Raw genomic sequence first — 8,245 nt, forward strand, 5'->3', positions numbered from 1 at the left:
AAATAAAAAATAAAAATATATCAACTTGATATCTAAGAGAAAATGATGAGATAAAATTATAACACAGTTCTAAAGTAAAAGCTTAAATTCGACCATAATATCATTGTACAATACAAATTAAAAATAATTTTACACTACCACACAAATAGGTAAGAAAACTATAATAAAATAAATTGAGTGCGAGAGTTTTTTTTATAAATTTCATATCACATCCGTTTCAATAATAATAAATAAAAATATATCAACTTGATATCTAAGAGAAAATGATGAGATAAAATTATAACACAGTTCTAAAGTAAAAGCTTAAATTCGACCATAATATCATTGTACAATACAAATTAAAAATAATTTTACACTACAATATACCACACAAATAGGTAAATGACTTGAGTAAGTTCAAATACGTACTTTTTTCTTATTTATGCATACATAATAACACCATGGTTCATGAATGCTTCAGGACTAACATATCATATATAACTTCGAATGATGAACACTCAGACCAGTTAATAGGAGTTGGAGGGTGTGGTGGTTTGTGTTCACGATGGTGCTTTCTTGCGACCACACCTCATGGAAAGGAAATGAATTATTGTAAAAACTACTCATGAAAGAGTAATTAATAAACAAATGATATTTTCTTCTAGTATATACGGTCTTTTATAGTGGTAAAATAAAAATGAAAGGAATAAAAATTTGTATTTTTATATTAAGAATAGAATTTGATATATTTATCCTATGTTTGACCTTGTTTTTAACTGATCTTTTACATCTTGTGGATATTGCCATTGATCTTGGTTTTTCCTCTTGTGTGAATCTCACTCTTATGTGAGTCAGCTTGATTTGTTTCAATTTCATGCACCGTTTATCCTCTCGTTGTCTTTACAAGAGTTTTTAGTCAAAGATTTATCCTTGAGAGATTACTAATGGTTGAGTTGTCCTTTTCTATGACTTTTGTATTCTTTTGGATCAATTTAAAACTTGTTTGATGTTTCATGTCTAGTGGCTCTTGTTTGAACTACTTTAGATTAAGATCCTTTTTAGTATGGCTTGACTCCTTTTTAGTACATCTTAAACTTCTTGAATGTTCTTCTGAGAAGGTGATTTTAAGAACACTTTCGGGAGTCTTGATCACTGGTACGGGAACTCCTTCTTAATCACTGGTACGGGTTATCTTTATGTATCCTATTACAGTAATTCCCAAAAACCCTCTACTGAGAACCCTTTCGAGGATGATGTTCTCACCCCCCTACATTTTCCCCTTTCAGGATATGGGCGCAGAAGTTACATTTTTTGGGAGCGGTATTGCGGTTTAAAGTTTCAAACAGGCTCATATTTTAGTATTAAATAATATAAATGTCGTCGTAATATCCGAGCAATCAGAGTCGCGCAGCCGGAAGCGTGAGCTTTGGTAGTTAGGGTGTTACACAAATCAATTAGTTGATATAACTAATTAGTATAATTGATTTTATTTGATTTATTGATTGAATTTAATAAATTAAAAAAATAAATAAATAAACACATAAGAGACAATAATTTTTTTTATCTAAATTAATACGTATTTATTGTATTTAATCAAAATAAGTAATAAATTCTCTATGCTATATTTGATTAGAATAATTAGTATAATTGTGGCTTATTATTGTGATACAAATAATTAGTATAATTGATTTTATTTGATTTTACTTGATTGGATTTAATGAATTAAAAAAATAAATAGAAAAATATAAAAGATAATAATTTTTTAATTAAATTAATCTGTATTTATTATATTATTTAATAAAAATAAATGACAAATTCTTTATGTTATTATGTATCTTATAAATTAATGAATTAAAATAATCGATATAATAAATTATGTGATATCTAAATATCTAATCAAATCAATTAGTTAATATAATTAATTTAGCGTAATAAATTATATTCAAAGAATTAAAAAATAAATTTAAAGATATGCTTAAAAACATACTACGTTAATTCTATCATTAACTACAGAAATTTAATTTTTATATAATAAAATAAACGGGCCTGCTACACATACAAGCTTACAAGCTTACAAGTTGGCCCAGCCCAAATACAACTCACGCGCATGAAGAGGGATTACATGGAGCGTCACATTCACGCGCTCAACACTCAAACGATTACATATCCTACGAGTAATGGCAGACTCTTCCACTTCTTCCACTTCTCAAACCGATTCGAATACAAAGCAACCCTTCCATTTTCGAGCGAAAATTGAAGTTCAAAATATACAAGTCGTCGCTAACCTTCGAAACCTCCATCAACACACCATCAAACTCTCCATCAAGAATCTGAAGAGAAAACAAAGCAACAATACTCAAGGTAAGTTCATTAAGATTCCTGTATATTTTCCAGATTTCGAACTAGGTTTTACTTTTCTTCTACGTCGTTGTTCTAGGGTTTACTGTTATTCTTGCTTCTTTGTTACACTGTTCTTCTACGTTGTTGTTCTAAGTTCTCCTGTTATTCTTGTTGTTCTAGATCTTCTGGTAACTGATTTTTGGGGGTATATTCTGTAGATTGGGGGATGTATACTGCTTGACATTGTAATGTTGCTTGATATTGAAGCATGTTTGGGTGATATCTGACTGATATATATATGGATGTATCTGAATCATATCTATGGGTGTATCTCACTGTTATCAATGGGTGTATCTTACTGTTATTAATGGGTGTATCTGACTCATATATATGGGTGTATCTTACTGTTATCAATGGGTGTGTCTTACTGTTATTAATGGGTGTATCTGACTCATATATATGGGTGTATCTTACTGATATCTTTGGGTGTATTTTTCGTTTCAGAGAGAATGGCAGCAAGAAACCAAACAAAAGACCTTAAGTGTGCCACACATCTCCTAAGTGATAAATTCAGAAACATGAGTGAGGAGAAGAAGGCGATTGTGAGGGATCTCAGATTCGGTGGGTTGATGCACATCCCACCACTAAGGGTGGATCACCAACTGTTAAGGGAGCTGGCAAACAATTTCAAACTTGGGGAGAACAGACTGAAAACAGGATATGGTTCTTTCAAAATAACACCAAAAATAATAGGTGATGCGCTTGGCATCAATGCAACAGGTAACTAGCTTAAAATTATAGGTGTATATTAAGTTGATGCTTGGGTGTATTTGAACCGACTTGGATACTTTTTTATTTTTCTTTTTGTAGGAGATCTATTTCTTGAGAAAGTTGAGTATAAAAAACTTTCTGATGATGACAAAATAATTTTTAGAAGATTCCAGGGTAAGACCCTCAAAAGTCTTACCGATGAGAAGATTCCTTTTGCCAACGACGATAAACAAAATATCGCCTGTGCACTTGGCCCCAATTTTTAAGATGGACGGCATATCGGAGTGAAACTGGGGGGGGGGCATGTTTTGACCTTCATGGTCAATGGCATCACAGACTACAAGGAGAAAAAGAAGAAGGCAATTGATGGCTGCCTCTTCGCCCTGATGATAATTTACTTTCATCTTTCAAAAAACAAAGGCAAGAAGAGGGCTGAAAGACCACCAAAGCCCTGGATTGCCAACTGGACTAAGGAGCAGTTGGTGGAAAGAATGACTGCAGAAAGAGAGGAAATTTTGGTAAGTAAACATAATATGTTGGTTGTATTTTATTTACCTGAATGCTGCTAGCTAAAATATCTAATGTTTCAGGGGATTGTGAAGATGGCGGAGACAAGAGCAAGAGAAAAAATGAAAAAAAAGGAAAAAAAGAAAAAAAAACAAGAAATAAAAAAAACAAAAAAAAGGAAAGCGAGTTCAACATCATCTTCGGAGACAGAAACAACTACTGACAGTGACACTTCTACCTCTGAGTCTGAGACTCAAGAAGACTCAGAGGATTCAGGAAGAAAACACCGCAGCAAAAAGGGGAAAAAGTAAGTACCATACTTGGGTGTAATTTCTTTTTCGAGATGGGTGTATTTTGTTGATCACGTTGGGTGTATGTAGTTTATTAAGCTGGGTGTGTTTCGTTTGCTGCGTTGGCTGTATATTGTATATTCAGTTGGGTGTATCTTTTGCATTCATTTGGGTGTATTTTTTAGTATGTTCTAAATAATGATTGTTTGCCTTCCAGAATGGACTCCAGAAAAAGAAAGAAGAGTCAAGAGGAGTCAGATTCTGATTCAGAATCTGAATCTGAATCAAGTGATGAGTAATGTCCTGAAATTATTACTCCTTTCTTTTGGCTTCATTATAAAGATTTCGTGTATTAACTGAAGTGTCTCTTATTAACTTATAGGAGTGAAGAATCATCACCGGTGGAGAAGGAAAAGAAAAAGAAAAATACAAAAACATCACCAAAAAAGTAAGCACTTCTTTGGATAATATTCTGTGATAAAATTAATTTTTTATTTCTGATTGGTACTCTTTTTTTCCACCCAGAACACAACCAAAAAAGAAAAAAGTTGTTGTGGAAGATTCACCTCCTGAAAAAGATCAATACTTTGATGGGTACAGTACCTCGTAAGCTATATTACCGTCTATCATCGTAATTATTTTTGTTAACATCTTCTTTTATGAATGTAGTGAGAGATATGAAATATCAAGTGACGAACTAGAAGAATGGCTAAGGAAAAACGTTGATAAATCTGCTGCAGAGGGGTATGTCTTGGTGGGGTGTCTATTTCAGATTTTGGTGTGTTTTGTTTGCTAATAATTGTTTCTTGTTTCGCAGGGAGAACCAAGCTGACCTGCGATCGACAGAAGGTCGCTATGTGTCCTCTGAAACGTAAGAAGCTTTATTTAATAAAATCTTGTTATTATGATTTGGGTGTATTTTGTGGAACCATTTGGGTGTATTGTGTTGATCAAGTTGGGTGTATGTTGTTTATTAAGTTGGGATATTTCGTTTGTTGTGTTGGGTGTATATTGTCCATTCGGTTGGTTGTATCTTGTGCATTCATTTGGGTGTATTTTATACCTGTATCTTATTTTGTCTGAATAACATGAAATCTGTTTTAGAATACCGGCTGTGAACTTGGGAAGTGATGATCCTTCCTCTCAAGGACGCACAGAACAGAGTAGTGTAAACCAGCCGTCAGAGAGCATGTAATTTCTCTTTCAGATAACCGTTACTTTTGTTCTTCTATTACCTTCTACTTCTAATTCTATATATATTTTTTTAGAAAAAAAAGCCCTTTATTAGTTTATTCAAGAAAAAAAAGGCAGGAAAAAAAGCAAAAACTGCAAGTATGTAAGTTCTCAAAAAACAAAGCCTGTCTTCTTTTTGAATTATTCGGGTGTATTTTTTGACTTTCTTTGGGTGTATTTTAGGTTGAGTCCCGCTAATTCGAATATGATGGTTGTGAGGGAACAGACACTGTCGGATGCGCTTGCAATGTGAGTTTTCCAAGAATATTTCAACCTTATAACCTTATTATTTTCAAAGGCGTTGTTAACCCTTCTTTTTTCTTCTTGTTTAGAGTCCCGATTCAGGTTTTTGTGCCGGCATCCCAAACAACCATTGAGACAGATTTTGAACCAACCCCTATGCTACAGATTGAAAGGACTACAGAAACGTAAGAAATATTATTGGGTGTATATTTGTTTAGAGTTTGGGTGTATATCTTCTAACAGTTTGGGTGTATATTGTTCCTGATTAGTTTTTTTACGCCATGATTAATTTTGTGTAACTGTGCAGCACTCCTGAAACCCCCAAATAACTTCAAGAAACCACACCCACGCTTCCCCCAGCTCCAACTAAAATGTAAGTTCATCAGACTAAAATCAATCTTTGCTTATCATCCGTATATTCTTATTCTTATTCTTATTCTTATACATGATGACGCAGTCATCCAGCCGCAGAAGACGCTGCTGCCCTGTTGATGATGGCACGGACAGCATCCTATGTTCCTAAAACAGATCCAGGGGTGCCATCATTCAGCCTTGGATTGACTGATTCAAGCCAGGAGGGAGCGTCAACGCAGGAGACAGAAAGGGCAAAATCTCCAGAAGCTGCAAATTTGATAGAACAATTAGATGATTTGGTCCAAAAAATAGCAAGCAGTGCGACAAAGGGAAAAAACAAAATTCCACAAATTCAAAGGGAGACTGGGGGGGGGGAAAGTTCTGCGAAGTTTGAAACTCCTGGGGGAATAAATCAGATTACGGATGATATGAAACAAAAGTGCTACATCTGGGGGACGCGACTGAAGGAAGACGCATATGGCAATACTAACGAGTATGAGCATATGTGCACTCTAATTGCCCAAGATGAATACATTTTGATTAGAATGCACCTTGCATCCCTCCAGGCAAAAAGTGATATAGAATCTGGGGTAATATTAGAATAACATTAATGTTTTTATACCAAAGTCAACTGCAATGTTTATTAATGTAAAATTGATTTCGGCATATATTTCTAGATTGTATCTGCCATCTGCCTCATCCTCAACCAGAAAAATGAAAAGAGGTTTCAAGAACAAATATACTCCCCCCCCCCCGATATTGTGGTAAGTGTTACTTCTACGAACTTTGGGTGTATTTTCTGTATTGATTTGGGTGTATTTTTTAGGTTCAATTGGTGTAAGTTGTGTAGTCATTTGGGTTTATTTAAAGTATTCACTTGGGTGTATTTTCAGTATTTTATTTCTTGTTTCGCAATTCTTGCAGAACATGGCACTTTCGGATTACCCAAACGGGGAATTCATATCACCGAAAACGAATAAGGAATTCAGGGTGGAAGACTACCCGAGTTTTATTCCCTTCATAGATGTAAAAAAATTAACTTCGCATCCATATGTAAGTTTCATTTGCTAAATTTGTTAGTTTGCTTCTTTACTTATATGCCAAATAAAATAACACACTGTTGAAATGTGGCAATCCTTCATATTTTTGCACCTGTTTGCTACTCGGGGCATTGGTGGTTATGGCTGATAGATACAACGAAGCGGAGATGTCATATACTTGACTCGCTACACAAAAAAGCTCCCGGCGAAGAGAGAAAGAAGGTTAATAAATTCACTGTAAGTTGCCTCTGTCTTCTTTACTTTAATATTTAGGTATATTTTGTTAGTTGTGTTGGGTGTATATTGTGCATTCAGTTGGGTGTATCTTGTGCATTCATTCGGGTTTATTACTGATTTGTTTTGGTATTTAAGGGATATGTATTTTCAAGATTGATAACATATGCCGGCGGGGAACCTCTGAAGGAAGGCAAGAAGGAGAAGGAAATTAAATCATCATATGTTAAAATATCAGGCCAAAAATCAAGGTATAAATTTGTGACTCTGAACATTAAACTTTCGTAAATGAGATTTGTAATTTATTTTCTTCGTTTTCAGCTATGACTGCGCTATCTACGTTATGAAGTGGATGGAGTTAATTGAGCTGGAAAACATTAAAAAGGGGAAGTATGAATGGGATAATTGGCCACAGGTAACTGTCTTTAGAACTATATAACTCTGTATTACTTTACTGAATTAATATTACTGTTTAAACAGAATATACTTTTTAATTGTAGGAGGAGGTGGACCACTATAGAGTGGAGTATGCTTCGCGGATACTATTCAGTGAGATGAATAAAGAGAGAGATCGGGCAATTAGAGAGAGTAATGCTATAAGGCTGTCGAAGCCATCCTCTGTATTATTGAGTCTGTTTTGTCAGATAAATTCTACTGATATAGAAACTGCGTAAATATTTGTAAATTGAACAAATGCTGTAAATATTTGCCATTTATCAACAACTTGTATTCCATGTATATTTTTTTCCATAGTTAAACTATCTGTGCTGTTAAACTGTCTGTGCTGTATTCAAAAGCTGTATTACAGGTGGTAAAATATGAAGGAAAAAATCAAGGCATATATAAACGTAAATTATAAATTGTTACACCCAACGCAGGTCTAATAATACACCCAAGATTGCATAAAATATACACCCAAACTGTCTGTGCTGTATTCAAAATGTATGAATTACAAGTACTAAAATATGAAGAAAAAATCAAATCAAATATACACCCATAACCTGCGAATTTTTACAGCTTTTGTTCTATATGTATCTATATATGTATTTATATGTAAATTGTCAATGAACAAAAATACACCCAAAAGAACAGTGCTTTTACACCCATATTCTCTAAAACTATACACCCAAAGAGTTATCCCCTGCTGCTGGTACCCTGAATTGATAATTCATAACGTGTCCTTGATATTGGCTGGAATTTGAATGCACCGCTGATGCAGCATCAAACAGGTTTATCTGAATATAACACTCACAG

At 34.0% G+C, this 8,245-nt stretch overlaps 2 long non-coding RNA genes across 2 annotated transcripts; both read left to right on the top strand.

Moving 5' to 3' along the window:
• LOC110266423 lies at positions 5,463-5,953 on the top strand. Its single transcript, XR_002353805.1, has 3 exons — positions 5,463-5,548; positions 5,671-5,736; positions 5,821-5,953. It is a non-coding gene; the product is annotated as an uncharacterized LOC110266423 (long non-coding RNA).
• On the top strand, positions 7,203-7,524 carry LOC110266186. The gene is made up of 3 exons (XR_002353191.1): positions 7,203-7,242; positions 7,313-7,406; positions 7,492-7,524. It is a non-coding gene; the product is annotated as an uncharacterized LOC110266186 (long non-coding RNA).

This window comes from Arachis ipaensis, chromosome B09, assembly GCF_000816755.2.
Source record: "Arachis ipaensis cultivar K30076 chromosome B09, Araip1.1, whole genome shotgun sequence".
Classification (NCBI taxonomy): Eukaryota; Viridiplantae; Streptophyta; class Magnoliopsida; order Fabales; family Fabaceae; genus Arachis; species Arachis ipaensis.